We start from the raw sequence: 14,153 nt of genomic DNA, 5'->3' as shown, positions 1-14,153 counted from the left end.
GCGGCCTTGAGGAGGCAGCCAAACCAGGATGCTCGCAACGTGATCTTCTTAGTTTTCGTGAGGTTGGCGGCCCTCTCTCTGTGTCTCCTTTCTGGATAATGAAAAACCCCAAACATCAAGAGCCGGATGTTTGAATGTTTTTAAACCTTGTAATTTTGTAAATGGTCTGTTCCTGGTCCCCTTTCCCCTCCTCTCGCCCCAGCTGACGGCAGGGTGCTTTCGCCTTCATAGCCTCGGATGAAGAAAGTATGACTTGCATTTGTTTTCTCAGCAAGGTGATGGCAAAAGTATATTTATAGCGTGGAGGAATTTTTATTTTCACTCAGACATCTAGGATGAGTAGTATATTTCAGACCCCGGAGCTCCAGGGTATCTCTCTTCTGCTGAGATAATAAAATTGATCAGATGTTTTGAGGTTAAATAAACTGTTGTAATAATCTGGCAGCTGCCTGCTGGTTGTGGTTTTCAAAAGCAATTACTCACTCTGGAGTCAACTTTGAACTCCCCATTTTAATTGAAAAGGCTAATTGTAGGCTATTGCTCCTGATTTAGCATTTGATTTGGCAGATTAGGAAGTAAAAGGACTTTGAGAAGGGAGGGGAGAGGAAGAGAAAGTAAGCAGGAGTGTTGCCGAGCTCAAATTCCTGTTTATACACGAGTGTTTTCACACGAGGCACTTTGTATGCTAACTGGAGAAAGAGCAGTTGGCCTAGAAAGGCTCTGCGACAGCTGTCTGAGCCTAGTCTTCACAGTCCTTATTTTGGGCTTGTTTGCTTTTCTCTCTCCCTCTGCCTTCGTCTATGCTTCCTCCCTCCTCCCTCCCTCTGGTTAATTTCTTAATTTTAATTCAGATGTGAAACTGCAGAAATAATTTTAGAGAATATGATCAGACCATGATTCTGGGTCTGAATAGGAACTTATTTCTCAAATTCTTGGAGATGCTAATAGGTCAACAAAGCCAACAATTTAAAATCAGAAAGAGAGCGAGAGTATTGATCTGAGTGCCCACAAGAACAAGTGCCCACTTTCCTGTGGGGATCGTGAAGAATCAGATTACAAGAAAGATACCAAACATCCAAAAAGAAATATAGCTACACCCAAATTTACATCCTGGACAATTTGCAGCATTATTAACATGGCCAGAGCATTGCTTCTAGAACTGAGCTGAGAAGTGCGAGAATTTGTGTTTCTGCAGTCTTGTCCCCAACTAAAAGCAAATATAGCACTTTTATATTTACTGGGCACAGGTGATACTATGCATTTTAGAGAAATACATCCTCTAAATTAAAATATATATATATTTTTATATATGCACATATATGACTCCTTTGGACTTCATGTGTTTAGATCAGTTGGCAAACTGTGCTGGGAATTTCCGGTGAGTCTGATTAAATATCAGTGGCATCGATGGCCTAGACTGAGGCTGAAATGAAAGGTATGAATATATTAATTCTTTAATTTTACATTATGTTTCAAAATTCTGGTTACTTATGACTTGAAAATCCACTTTATTTTTAGACTTCTGTGGAATGCAGACTTGGCTCATCACAGTTCTGTTGATATTTTCATTGACTTCATAAATAGAATTTAATCTCTGTGCATCAGCTTTCTGATCTGTAAAAATAAGATAAATATTCTTCCCACACACTTTGCGCTCAGAACTCCTCTGCTGAAACAATAAACAGGGTTGTAATATATGAATGGAGTATTGCTTCAGAGTCTGATGTCTTTATCAACAACAAAGAAGAACTGACATTTATTTGGTGTTTCGGTATCAAATTTGAAGATCCTAGAGTTAATGAAAAAAAGAAACATCTGTGTTAATATTATGGGGATTATTCTGAAATATGGGTATCAGTGGAAATGTCAGCTGCCTGCCGCATGATTTCCAAGAGCCATTTTTTGTGATTGCAGTGTTCATAGAGATCCTCAAGCAAAAATGGTTCAGAGAGGAAAAGGCCTCACTGATGGGAAAACTTCAATTAAACACACTTAGTTCTTTCAAAATATTTTAAAATCAAATCTATTTGTGTATTTTTACTCTCTCCTTTTGGCAAAGTACCTTCCTTTAGAAAGTAAGGAAAAAAGATGACTTTTGTGGTAAGATTAATGAAACTTTGTTTTTTGTTTTTTTTTCTACGAAAGAAAAGATTGGGGGGAAAAAGTTAAGCTTTTTAGATATTATTAGAGGCAAAATTTAAACACAGTGGATTTATACTTTAGTCATGGAAAAAATTCAGATTTGAAGAAGGAAAAAATTTAGTTACATGATGGTTTCTAAAAATACTGTGAGATTGTGAAGGTAAGTCAGAATTTCCCATTTCATGACCTTAGAATCTGGAGAATACATGTCTGAAATGACAGTTCTAGAGTCTGAATCTCAACAGCAAAACGAAACCAAAAGCCCTTCTACCATGATGGTGTAATAGTCATTTCAGAACACTGCTCTGTAAACACAAGATGGGGTTTATACCTCAGTTAAATTGCCTGCTCCTGACCTTAGCCCTGTGACAAAATCCTGATAAACCTCAATTTCCTCATCTGTAAAATACAGGGAGAATAATAATACTTATCTTGTTGGATTCTGGTTAAGATTAAATGAGTGACTAGTAACTAATTTCCTATTGACTTATTTAAGATAAAACTGCCCTATTATGTCCTAAGTACTATTCATTACTCAAAAGCTATATTTTATAATTCATCATAACTGAACTTCCTCAAAATTAATCACAAGGGCATTGTAAAAATCAAAACACAAAGTCACATTTGACATGAAAAGTAAACCTTAAATTTTCAGGAAAATTAAGAACAGGTATATAAATCCATTATTTAAATTTGGATATATGGATAGACTTTTACTGTTAAAGCTCCGAGAGAAATAAAAATGAGGGATGAGAAGAAACTAGGGTTTTAGAAATTCTTTCATGCCATTAGCAGAGATATATCATTATCATCAAATTGTTAGGATAGAAAAAAATTTCAGGCAGGAGTAACTTCGTGTCTTGAGGTAATTTCTTATTTCTAGAAACATATTTTATTAGGGACTGTTGGAAAATGTGTCTGTTTTCAAGACAAATGAAAACTGGAATTGAACCGATGATATAGGTGAGAATATTACAACTACCAATGGCTACGGGGGTTTTATTGTGGTTAAACCCCATACTTGAATTTCTATACCATAGAAATTATTTAATCTGACTGCTGTGGAGGATAAGATACAGTATTCTCTTCTATTGTTTGGCATATAGACATATCAGTACCTCACTGTCAAAGTTACCTTCACTTTCACTCTCTGCTAAAAAGGAATGGCGTTTGTATGTGGGGTGGGTGGCTGGGGGGTGTTGCCCTTTGAGAGGATTCACAGACTAGCATGCAGGTCGCCAGCTAGCTACTACCTGCGGTAGGGTCAGGTTCACCGAGAGCATCACCCAGAGCAGAGCCACGACTCCCAGCATCCCCAGTTACTTGGTCCCTCTGCTCTTGGCTCTGGTAGAGGTTTGGTTATGAAGACGGCCTTTTGCTTTGCAGATGTACACTTGAGGCTTATTGGGATAATTTGCTGCAAAGAAACTCTGGCTACTGCTCAGGTGAAAGAGTTTTCTTTCCATACGGTTTCACTTTTCTTGGAGGTGAGATCCAAGAACGGCTATTTAATGGGAGAAGGAGGATTTCTCCACGACAACTTGCTAGAATTTCTTTGTTCAGTTTCCTTTCTTTCATTTCGAGTTGATTGAGGAACATCAGATAGGATTCTGGTTTCACCCGGCATGCTTCTTGTCAACTCTCTTGCCTTTCACAGGCTGACTACGCAGGGACGTTTACAGCCCTCCCCTGGAGTCTGCCAGACCTAGGTGTTATGTGCCGTACCTCCAGGGATCATGACCATATGGTATTTTAGGGGAGGACACAGTTCATTTCAATGCAATTCCAATGAGCAGATTTCTTCGCTTTATTACACCATTGCATTTGGAGGCAATCCACCAGAGGCAGAATCTAACTCTCAAAGGAATGCTCTGCCCACTCTGTCCATTTAACAGGACATTTGGCTCAAGAATCGAGTCGGTTGATCACACATGTGCAACAGATGTGTGAGCATGCGTAGCAAAAATAAAAAATCAAAACTCCCAGCAGTGTACTATGGGGAATGCAGCAGAACTACTGGAAAACAGGACACAGAGAAGTCTGGTAGGAAAACTTTGATTCTTGTTGTCAGAGGCAGTGTTTCTTATTAATCTTTGCCTCCTTTTGGAGCAGGGGAAGGTGTAGGTTTCCACTATTATTTTGCAGTGATTATTCATATAATGCTGGTGAGGAAACTTGGTTCATTTTCACAGACCTCCTCTTAGGAAGATATAATTCTAAATATTTTGACCAGGCTGTTTTCGGGGTGTGGGGTGGGCAGGGGGTGCTGATTCTCAGGAATTCAATGTTGGCATACTTCCACTGAAAAAAACCACCCATTTACAAGAGAGGATATCAGACATATACAGCCTTTCATCCATGCCCCACAGGCTCATATGGAAAGACAGAGCACCAGCTGTTTTTCTCATGGTGAATAAGGGTTACTTGGGGAAATCTCTCTTCCTGTTTTTATATGGACAACTAAATTGTTGCATAGCCAGTTAATTTTGGTTAGGTCAACAGCACAAGGTTAATTATTGGAACCTTCCTCTTTTGCCTGTGTAAGGGTAAAAGATTAATAGGAACCCAAAGAAGAAAATGAAATACAGTGACTTATTCTAGAAGTGCTGTTTATTTGGGAAATATAAATTTGGCTTTTATTATATTTGAAAGGATTGATACACACTCATCTTGGTCTTCTGGGAAATAGTAGAAGTTTGAAAAACTGTGATGTGAATTAATTTGAAAACCTGAGTGATACGGAATTAATCAGATTCAGAAGGATTTCCTGTTCAAATATTGAGGAAAAATAGCACTTTTTTGCAATAGGAACATTTTTTAAAAACTAGAACAACTGGTATACCTGTGAGATAACTTTGAAGTTCTTCCTGTTCTCTGTTATACCTCAGTTTGTCTTGCATAGTTTATTACCCCCTCACCCCTTTTTTAAAAACTAGGTCATGATGCAACATTCTCTTTCTAACCTTGGGTTCCATGAACACATCAAAGGACACATGCACTGGGTCCCTGCAATATACTATAATGTATTTTTATCCAGCTGCATATTATTATATAGCCTCAGGATAAAGCAAATGTATCGCTGTTGATATATTCAACTTCTGTCCTTTGGATTTGGTCAGCACTGCATGTGGAAGCAGAAACCCACCCTGTATTGTTATAACGATGGTTTTTCATTCATGTCCTTGTTACTCTTAATAAATGTCTCAAAGAAAAATACTCTGCAACCGCCACTCATAAAGAAGCAGAAAATGGCAAAACCACAGCATAGAAGGAAACCTATATGAAAACACTGGTTGTGTCTTCCTGGATACAGAAAACAAATAGAGCTTTTGAAAGAGTTTGCCAATATGTGCCTGCCAAATAAAATATTGTTTTATGAAGTCAGGAAAAAACTAATTTTAAAGGTTATTGTAGGTTATTTGTGGTCACTTCTGGTGTGCACACACCATGATGTCATCCTGAACTCTTCTCTATTTATATTTCAGTCTTGGAAGTCTTTTGTCTAAGACTTGATCTCAGCTACTAGAGACATCTAAAATACTCTTATTATTCAATACTCATAAAAATCTAGACCAAAAAAAGTTAGAATAGATGGAAAAAAGTCCCAGCCAAGTCCAGGCAAGAAATCATTCAGGCAGATCCGTCTTCTGAAATCATACCTACGCCATAGACATCTCAGGACACGGTTGCTGGAGAACTTCTCAAGTGACTGGAAAGTAGCCACATGTCCAAATGGCTCTCCTGGAAAATGATTGCCTGTTGAGTGGGGGTAGATGGACCCCTGCCAGAGACATATCTTCTGAGGAAGGGGAGCAGGGGCTTCCTTGGGCAGTCCAGTTTCTCTCTCCTCCTGGGTGGACCACTCGCCTGTAATTCCCAGATATGTTTCACTTTGTTTACATGACCTCCTGTGGCAATTTCGCTTCTTCACTATAGCAGAGCTGATTTTTTTTGGTGGGAATTTTTTTGCTTGGAAAACCCCTTTTGTTGAGGTAGTCCTCAGTAAACTAGGAAATGTCAAATAAACACTGGATGAAGACAGACTAGAAGGCCAGTGAGAACAGTTGAAAATGAGGGAAGCTAATAAATCTCTTAAGAAAAAAAAATTTGGCAATTGGAAAGAACATATAGTTCCACTGATATGGTGGAAAACTAACACTTTCAAGTTTATTAGGATACCAAGCTGACAACCTTTGCATCGTCTTCAAATTCATTCAAGTATTAAAAAAAAAAAGGCCTTTGAACATCTTGATGTGTCTGGCACATTAATGTTAGAAAACAAAGGAAATAAGTACATTACAGATATTCAATACAGTGTGTGTGTGTTAGCTGCTTCAGTGTCTGACTCTTTGCAACCCTATGGACTGTAGTCCACCAGGCTCCTCTATCCATGGAATTCTCCTGGCAAGGAAACTGGAGTGGGCTGCCATTCCCTTCTTCAGGGGATCTTCCTGACCCAGGGATCTGACCTGTCTCTTACACCTCCAGCGTTAGCAGGTAGTTTCTTTACCACTAGTGACACCTGGAAAGCCCATTCAATACAGTGCAACAGGGAAGAAGCTTGTGGAGTTGCTGGGATGAAGGAACTGTAATTTTAAATTCAGTGATCTGGGAACACCTCACTAGGAAAGTGAAATTTGAGCAAAGCATGTTGCTAACTGCAGAAGAGAGTGACGGGCAGAGGAACAGGAAATGACGAGCCCAAGCCGGCGGAACACATGGTGTGCTGGCATAATAGCACAAAGACCAGTGTCCATGCCATGCACGTTTGTGAGTATGTTAACTTCATCTGTACATGTGTGCAAGGGCACACCTGTCCTCCATACATAAACACACTTTAAAATGCATGAGAGAAAATACCATATTTTGCCAACATAATTTTGTCACTAAATGCGAGGGTGTACTATTTACGATTCAGGTTTAGACGAACTGTTCTTTGAAAGTCTGCTCTTTGTGTGAGAATGGAAAGCATACACAGGTCCAGTGAAGTGAAACATGAATTCTGATGTATTTGTGGTTATCATTGTGGTGACTATATTGTGCTAATGTATATTTAATACTCCAAACCTATAAATATATTTCATCATGAGGTTGGCAATGATTTCTTACTGATCTGTGCTTTTGGGGAAACCTCATCTGTGAAATTCTTCTTTCTTCTCTCTTTGCATACCTTTGAAGATGATATGAAATGTAAGATTCATTAAGTTCTGATAAAGCTTTAGAAAATATATAGTAAAGACAAGACATGGGAAAATGTGAATAGGTAGTTACATGACATAGTAAAATCAAACCTGGGATATCATTCATCCCTTGAGTGAAGTTCCCTACTGCACTGTTTGCTGAAGTGGGATAGTTTTAGAAAGGTATGGTTTGGGGTTTCCATGTTACTGGGTTGCTATGTATTGGGAGGAGTCTGTTGGAAAGAAAATTGGAGAGGAGACTGAATTACAGCTGGCAATAGGAAGACAAGATTGGAACTTTCCTTTTTCCTTCTTTAATTGTAGGAGGAAGAGAATGCATTTGGCCCCTAGATGAGTTTATGCTCTTTGAGAAAGTATGCTGCTGTTTAGTTGGTAAGTTGTGTCCAACTCTTTTGTGACATCATGGACTGTAGGCCCACCAGGCTTCTCTGTCCATGGGATTTTTCAGGCAGGTGTATTGGAGTGGGCTGCCCTTTCCTCCTCCAGGGGATCTTCCCAGTTCAGGGAGTCAAACCTGTGTGTCTTGCATCTCCTGCATTGGCAGGCAGATTCTTTACCACTGAATCATCAGGGAAGCCCCAACAAAGTCTGGGGAACTGTGCCCTTTTGATAGCGTAGGTGGCAAAGCACCCAGTGAGGCATATGCTCCCTCACTAGCGGACAAGTTTAATAGCTTGCCATTCCTGATCTGACATGAAGGGGGGTGGATTTTGTCCTCCAAAATTTTCTTCAGTTGTATAGCTTCTTTAAAAAACAATAATGATAAGGGAACTTGATACAAGGTTAACTAGGGACAGAAGGGGACTGGCTTAGAGATGAGGTGGGCTCGGTGGTCCTGGGTCTCTGCCAGGTTCAATGAATGAACCCCAAACCTGGAACAGGTTTGTCTGTCTGTGGGTGTGTTCCAGTTAGGAGGGTGTACTGCTGAGCCTGAGTTGGCATCTCTGAAGCCCTGGAGGGATCTCTAAATCCCAGTTGTGCTCTGGCTGTAAATTAGCTCGAATGATCCCAGAGACTTTGAGTTGCCTCTTTCTGGTCCTCCCCATGATTGACATGCAGCTCGGCTGCCATGTAGTGATGATTATAAAATATTTTACAAGCTGTAGAAGAAACTTCCTGCAGTTCAGCTCTCGTGTTTAGTTAGATTCTCTTCCTGCGAAGGAGAAGAGAGAGCATTATACCTCATGATATGGGATAGCATCTATTGATGAAGAATAAAAGCAATGTGGAGTGGAGGATGTCAGATAAGGCTGGGCAGCCACTAGTTAATTAATTACATGAACGATAAAAGTTCTGCACAGGAGTCATTTTATATCAGTTTTGTGATTTATTTACCCATCCATCAGTTCAGATGAAAGTGGTTCATTTTAATATGAAAAAGATCACCTAGTACAGGAGGGTTTATAATGAAAAACAGTGGTTCTCTAATCCATGTCTTTTTCTACCAACAGTCCTGCTCCCAAAGAGGCAGCTACTTGGAGGTTCTAATTCTGTGTTCTGCTACTTGTTCTTATTTTTAATTTAAAACATTTATTTCCCTAAGCCTACTCTTAAAAAAAATTATTTTTTCAAGAACAGTTTAGGTTCACAGCAAAATTGAGGGGAAGTTGTAGAGATTTCTCATAGACCCCGACCTCACATACTCATAATGTCCCCCATTAACGAACATTATCCCCACCAGACTAGAACAGTTGTCACAATTGATAAATCTATATTAACATATAATAATGACCCAAAGTCTGTGGTTCCCTCTTGGTACATTCTATGGGTTTCGACAAGTGTTTAATGACATGCATCACTATGTTATCATACAGAGGATTTTCAGTACCCTAAAAATCCTTTTGGAGAAGGCATTGGCACCCCACTCCAGTACTCTTGCCTGGAAAATCCCATGGACGGAGGAGCCTGGTAGGCTGCAGTCCATGGGGTCTTGAAGAGTCGGACAGGACTGAGCGACTTCACTTTCACTTTTCACTTTCATGCATTGGAGAAGGACATGGCAACCCACTCCAGTGTTCTTGCCTGGAGAATCCCAGGGACGGGGGAGCCTGGTGGGCTGCCATTTCTGGGGTAGCACAGAGTCGGACACGACTGAAGCGACTTAGCAGCAGCAGCAGCAAAAATCCTTTGTGCTTTGTTTATTCATCCGTTCTCCCTCAACTCATAGCAACCACTGATCTTCTTGTATCTCCGTAATTTTGCCTTTTCCAGAATGCGATATAATTGAAATTATATAGTATGTAGGCTTTTCAGATGGGCTTCTGTGAGTTAGTAATACACATTTAAGTCTTTTCATGGCCCGAGAAGTCATTTCTGTTTAGTAATGAATAATAATCTATTACCTGAATGTACTGTAGTTTATATAGCCATCTACCTACTGAAGGACATCATGGTGGTTTCCGTGTTTTGGAAATTATGAATAAATTTCTATGCACATATGTGTCAGGTATTTGTTTGGATATGTTTTCAACTTTTAGGAGTAAATAACCACCATTAAGTGTGAAACTAGCTGTGGGCTTTTTTGTGGATTATTTATTAAGTTAAGGATGTTCACCCCCTCACTCATTGACAGTTTTATCATAAATGGGTGTTATTTTGTGAAATGCGTTTTTATGTATCTATTGATAAAGTCATGTAATTTTTCTTTTTCAATCTGTTGATGTGATAGATTATATTGATTTTCAAGACCGGAATTGGCCTTGCATATCTGGGATAAATCCCAATTGGTTGTGGTGTATAATTCTTTTAATACATTGTTGAATTCAAATTGCTAATATTTTCTTGAGGATTTTTGCATTTATGTTCATGAAAAATATTGATCGTTAGTTTTCTTAAGGTGTCTTTGTCTTGTTTCAAAATTATGGTAATAGTAGCTTCAAAAGTGAGTTAGGAAGTACTTTCTTTGCTTCTATCATTTGAAAGAGATAATAGAAAATCGGTATAGTTTCTTCTTTAACTCTTTGGACATATTTACCAGTGAACCCATCTGAGCCAGGTGCTTTCTGCTTTTGAAAGCTGTTAATGATTGACTCGATTTCTTTAAAATAGGTATAAATCTACTCAGATTATCCAGGTCTCTCTGTGTGAATTCTGGCAAACTGTGTGTTTCACGGAATTGGTCCATTTCATCTAGGTTTTCAAACTGTTGGGAGTCGTGTTGTCCATAGTATTCCTTTATTACCCTTTTAATGTACACGGAATCTGTACTGATGCTTCCTCTTTCATTTCTGATAATAGTAATATATATCTGTCTTACTCTTAGTCTGGATAGAAGCCTATCAATTTTATTAATCACTTAACAGAACATTTTAAAGTAACTATTGTTGTTTAGCTCTAAGTCATGTCCAACTCTTTTGTGACCCCATGGACTGTACCCTACCAGGCTTTAATACAGGAGTGGGTTGCCATTTCCTTCTCCAGGGGATCTTCCTGACTGAGGAATCAAACCCACATCTCCTGTGTTTTTAGGTGGGTTCTTTACCACTGAGCCCCCAGGGAAGCTCCAAAATTAACTACACTCCAATACAATTTATTTTAATATTCTCCACTGATTCCTTATTCCATGCACTCCAATACAATTTGTTTTAATATTCTCCATTGATTCCTTATTCCATGAATCAGTTTTATTGATTTTGCTCTTTGTTGTTGTTCAGTTGCTCAGTCATGTTTGACTCTGCGACTCCACGAGTGTAGCACGCCAGGTTTCCCTGTGCTTCACCATCTTCTGGAGTTTGCTCAAACTCATGTCCATTGTCAGTAATGCCATCCGATTATCTTATCCTCTGTCGTACCCTTCTCCTCCTAAAACCTTTTTTTTTTTTTTCTGCCTATGTTGGTTTTAATTTTCTCTTTTTTCCTAGTCTGCTGAGTTGGAAATTTAGATGGTTGATTTTTAAATCTTTCTTCTTTCTAATATATTCATTTGATACTATAAATTTTCCTCCAAGCACTACCTTTTCTGCATCCTCACACATTTTGATAAGCTGGATTTTCATTTTCATTTTGTTTGGAATATTTTAAAATTTCTTTTGAGATTTCTTCTTTGACCCATATATTATTTAGAAATATATTGTGTAATCTCCATATATTTGGGGCTTTCCTCAAGTACAGTTATCTTTCCCAAATATCTTTGTGTTATTGATTTCTACTTTAATCCCATTGTGTCTAAGAGCAGGCATTTAATGATTTCTGTCCTTTTAAATATGTTTTCAAGGTGTGTTTTATGGCCCAGAATATCATCTATCTTGGTGAAGTTTCCATGTGAATTTGAGAAGGATGAGTATTTTTTTGTTGGATGAAGTAACATATACATGCTAATTATAATCCATTGATTGATGGTGTTGCTGAGTTCTGCTCTGTCTGAAATTAATATAGCTACTTTCGCTTTCTCTGATTAGTGTTTTTATGGTATACTTTTCTCCATCTATTTACTATTAATTTATATTTGTCTTTATATTAAACGTGGCTTTCTTGTAGACAGCATATACAGGATCTGTGTATAGATCCACTCTGACAGTCTCTATCTTTTGACTGGTGCATTTAGACAGTCACAGTGACTATTGATAGAGTTGGATTAATATCTACTATGTCCATCATCATTTTCTAACAGTTGTCCTTCCTGTTTTTGTCTGATATGTGTTGATTCTTCTGGTTTTCCTTCCTACGTGCTTGGTGATTTTGAGTATGAGTTCAAATTTTTTGGAAGTTTATCTGGGAGTTATTTATTTATTTATTTATTTATTTTTTAAATTTTTATTTTTACTTTATTTTACTTGACAATTCTGTATTGGTTTTGCCATACATTGACATGGGATGTTGTGGGGAGGGAGGTGGGAGGGGGGTTCATGTTTGGGATCGCATGTACACCCGTGGTGGATTCATTGACATGTATGGGAATTTTTTTAAGCCTTGGTAAGATAGGTACCCCTCAGAAAAGATATGAAGTTTCTGACTGCCTATACTTACTACTAATGTTGGACCACTTGAAAATGAATTCATGACTTAAAATTCTTTATGCTTTTTAGGTGATATATCATTGGTTTGTAAAATTCATTGAGAAACTATTTGTACTTATGAATTCTGAAGAAAGTTAATTTTTTAAAGTTAGAGGATAATTGCTTTACAATGTGGTATTGGTTTCTGCCATAAAACAACATGAATCAGCCGTAGGTTTACATATGCCCCCTCTGTCTTGAACCTCGCTCACCCGCTACCCTCTCCCACCCCTCTCGGCTGTCACAGAGCACTGGGTTGACCTCTCTGTGTTATACAGCAGCTCCCCACTAGCTGTCTGTTTCGCATATGGTAATGTATATGTTTCAGTGCTGAAAAGAGAGTTGTCGTTTCCCTCTGCCAGCACCAAGTGTCAATTCAGGCAGTTTTTATTTTTATCATTAGCAGAAAAGGTGTAGGTGGTGGTATTAGAAGTTGGAGGGGTGGGGTGAGGGTGGGGAGGTACGAGATTGTAGAAGACAGCGTTCACCTATATATTAATCAAGAATATGGCACCATGTCTCTCCAGTTTAGGCAGGAAAATCATCTGTAAGAGTTCCATATTGGCTTGGCTCTGGGGTTTACGTTTCTCATGACGTGGAATCTTGAAAACTATAGTTCAAGATTACCTGGGTTTAACAAATATCTTCAAGGTAAAGCCAAATTTTTGCTTCACATAATCCTTATCTCTGTATAGCATACTCACAAATTCAACTGATGCTGTGTACACTGTATCCAGCATTTTTAGTTATTTTCAGGGCAAGTTATGTTATGGTATCTAGGTTGCCCAACTGCCACAAAATTAATTCTCTGCATCCACTTTTTGTTGTTCTTTTAAAATTCTCCTTTAATTTCTTTCACTGTTACGAGTGTATTCTTTATTGTTGTTTTTGTGGTTATTGTTTTACTGTGATTTTAAGCGGGGTCCTACAAGAAAGGAAAGCAAATACGTGTGCTCAAACTCCTTAAGCTACAAATTATTAAAAGTCAAGCTTTAGTTAGAAACTGTTTTTTTTAAAGATAAGACAGTAACTATTAAAAATGAATATTTTTCATTATTTTAAAAGTGTGGTTTTAAGTAGATTAGTGATAAAGGTTTCTCTATTGGACTGGGTATATGAATGTTTAGAATATAATAGTTAACATTATGCTAATGTGATTAAATATATGTATACAAGTATATACATAATTTATTTTTTCAACAAATTAAAAAATCTTTTTAAAGCATGTATTATATACCATATACCAAATGAAGATATTCATAGAAAGTATATTACAAGAATTAGAATATTTTCATTTGAAATATATTTAAAGAATTGGATGAAGCGCAAGCTGGAGAAAAGATTGCTGGGAGAAATATCAATAACCTCAGATATGCAGATGACTCCACCCTAATGGCAGAAAGTGAAGAAGAACCAAAGAGCCTCTTGATGAAAGTGAAAGAGGAGAGTGAAAAGGTTGGCTTAAAGCTCAACATTCAGAAAACTAACATCATGGAATCCGGTCCCATCACTTCATGGCAAACAGATGGGGAAACAGTGGCTGACTTTATTTTTTGGGGCTCCAAAATCACTGCAGATGGTGACTGCAGCCATGAAATGAAAAGACGCTTACTCTTTGGAAGGAAAGTTATGACCAACCTAGATAGCATATTCAAAAGCAGAGACATTACTTTGCCAACAAAGGTCCATCTAGTCAAGGCTACGGTTTTTCCAGTAGTCACGTATGAATATGAGAGTTGGACTGTAAAGAAATCTGAGTGCTGAAGAATTGATGCTTTTGAACTATGGTGTTGGAGAAGACTCTTGAGAGTCCCTT

General features: G+C 38.2%; 1 long non-coding RNA gene across 11 annotated transcripts in view; it reads left to right on the top strand.

Annotated features, from left to right (window-relative positions):
* LOC138439182 (uncharacterized) overlaps positions 1-14,153 on the top strand; it is a 73,440-nt gene that overhangs the window by 25,753 nt on the left and 33,534 nt on the right. For 2 of the 11 annotated variants that reach the window (XR_011256606.1, XR_011256599.1), the window contains exon 1: positions 4,119-4,185. The exons of the other annotated variants lie outside the window; for them this stretch is intronic. This is a non-coding gene — a long non-coding RNA (uncharacterized lncRNA). Of the gene's footprint in view, positions 1-4,118; positions 4,186-14,153 lie in introns of those variants that run through there. 11 annotated transcript variants of the gene reach the window in all.

The sequence above is a fragment of the Ovis canadensis genome, chromosome 4, assembly GCF_042477335.2.
Source record: "Ovis canadensis isolate MfBH-ARS-UI-01 breed Bighorn chromosome 4, ARS-UI_OviCan_v2, whole genome shotgun sequence".
Taxonomy (NCBI): domain Eukaryota; kingdom Metazoa; phylum Chordata; class Mammalia; order Artiodactyla; family Bovidae; genus Ovis; species Ovis canadensis.
This window is presented reverse-complemented; position numbering and strand designations above follow the sequence as displayed.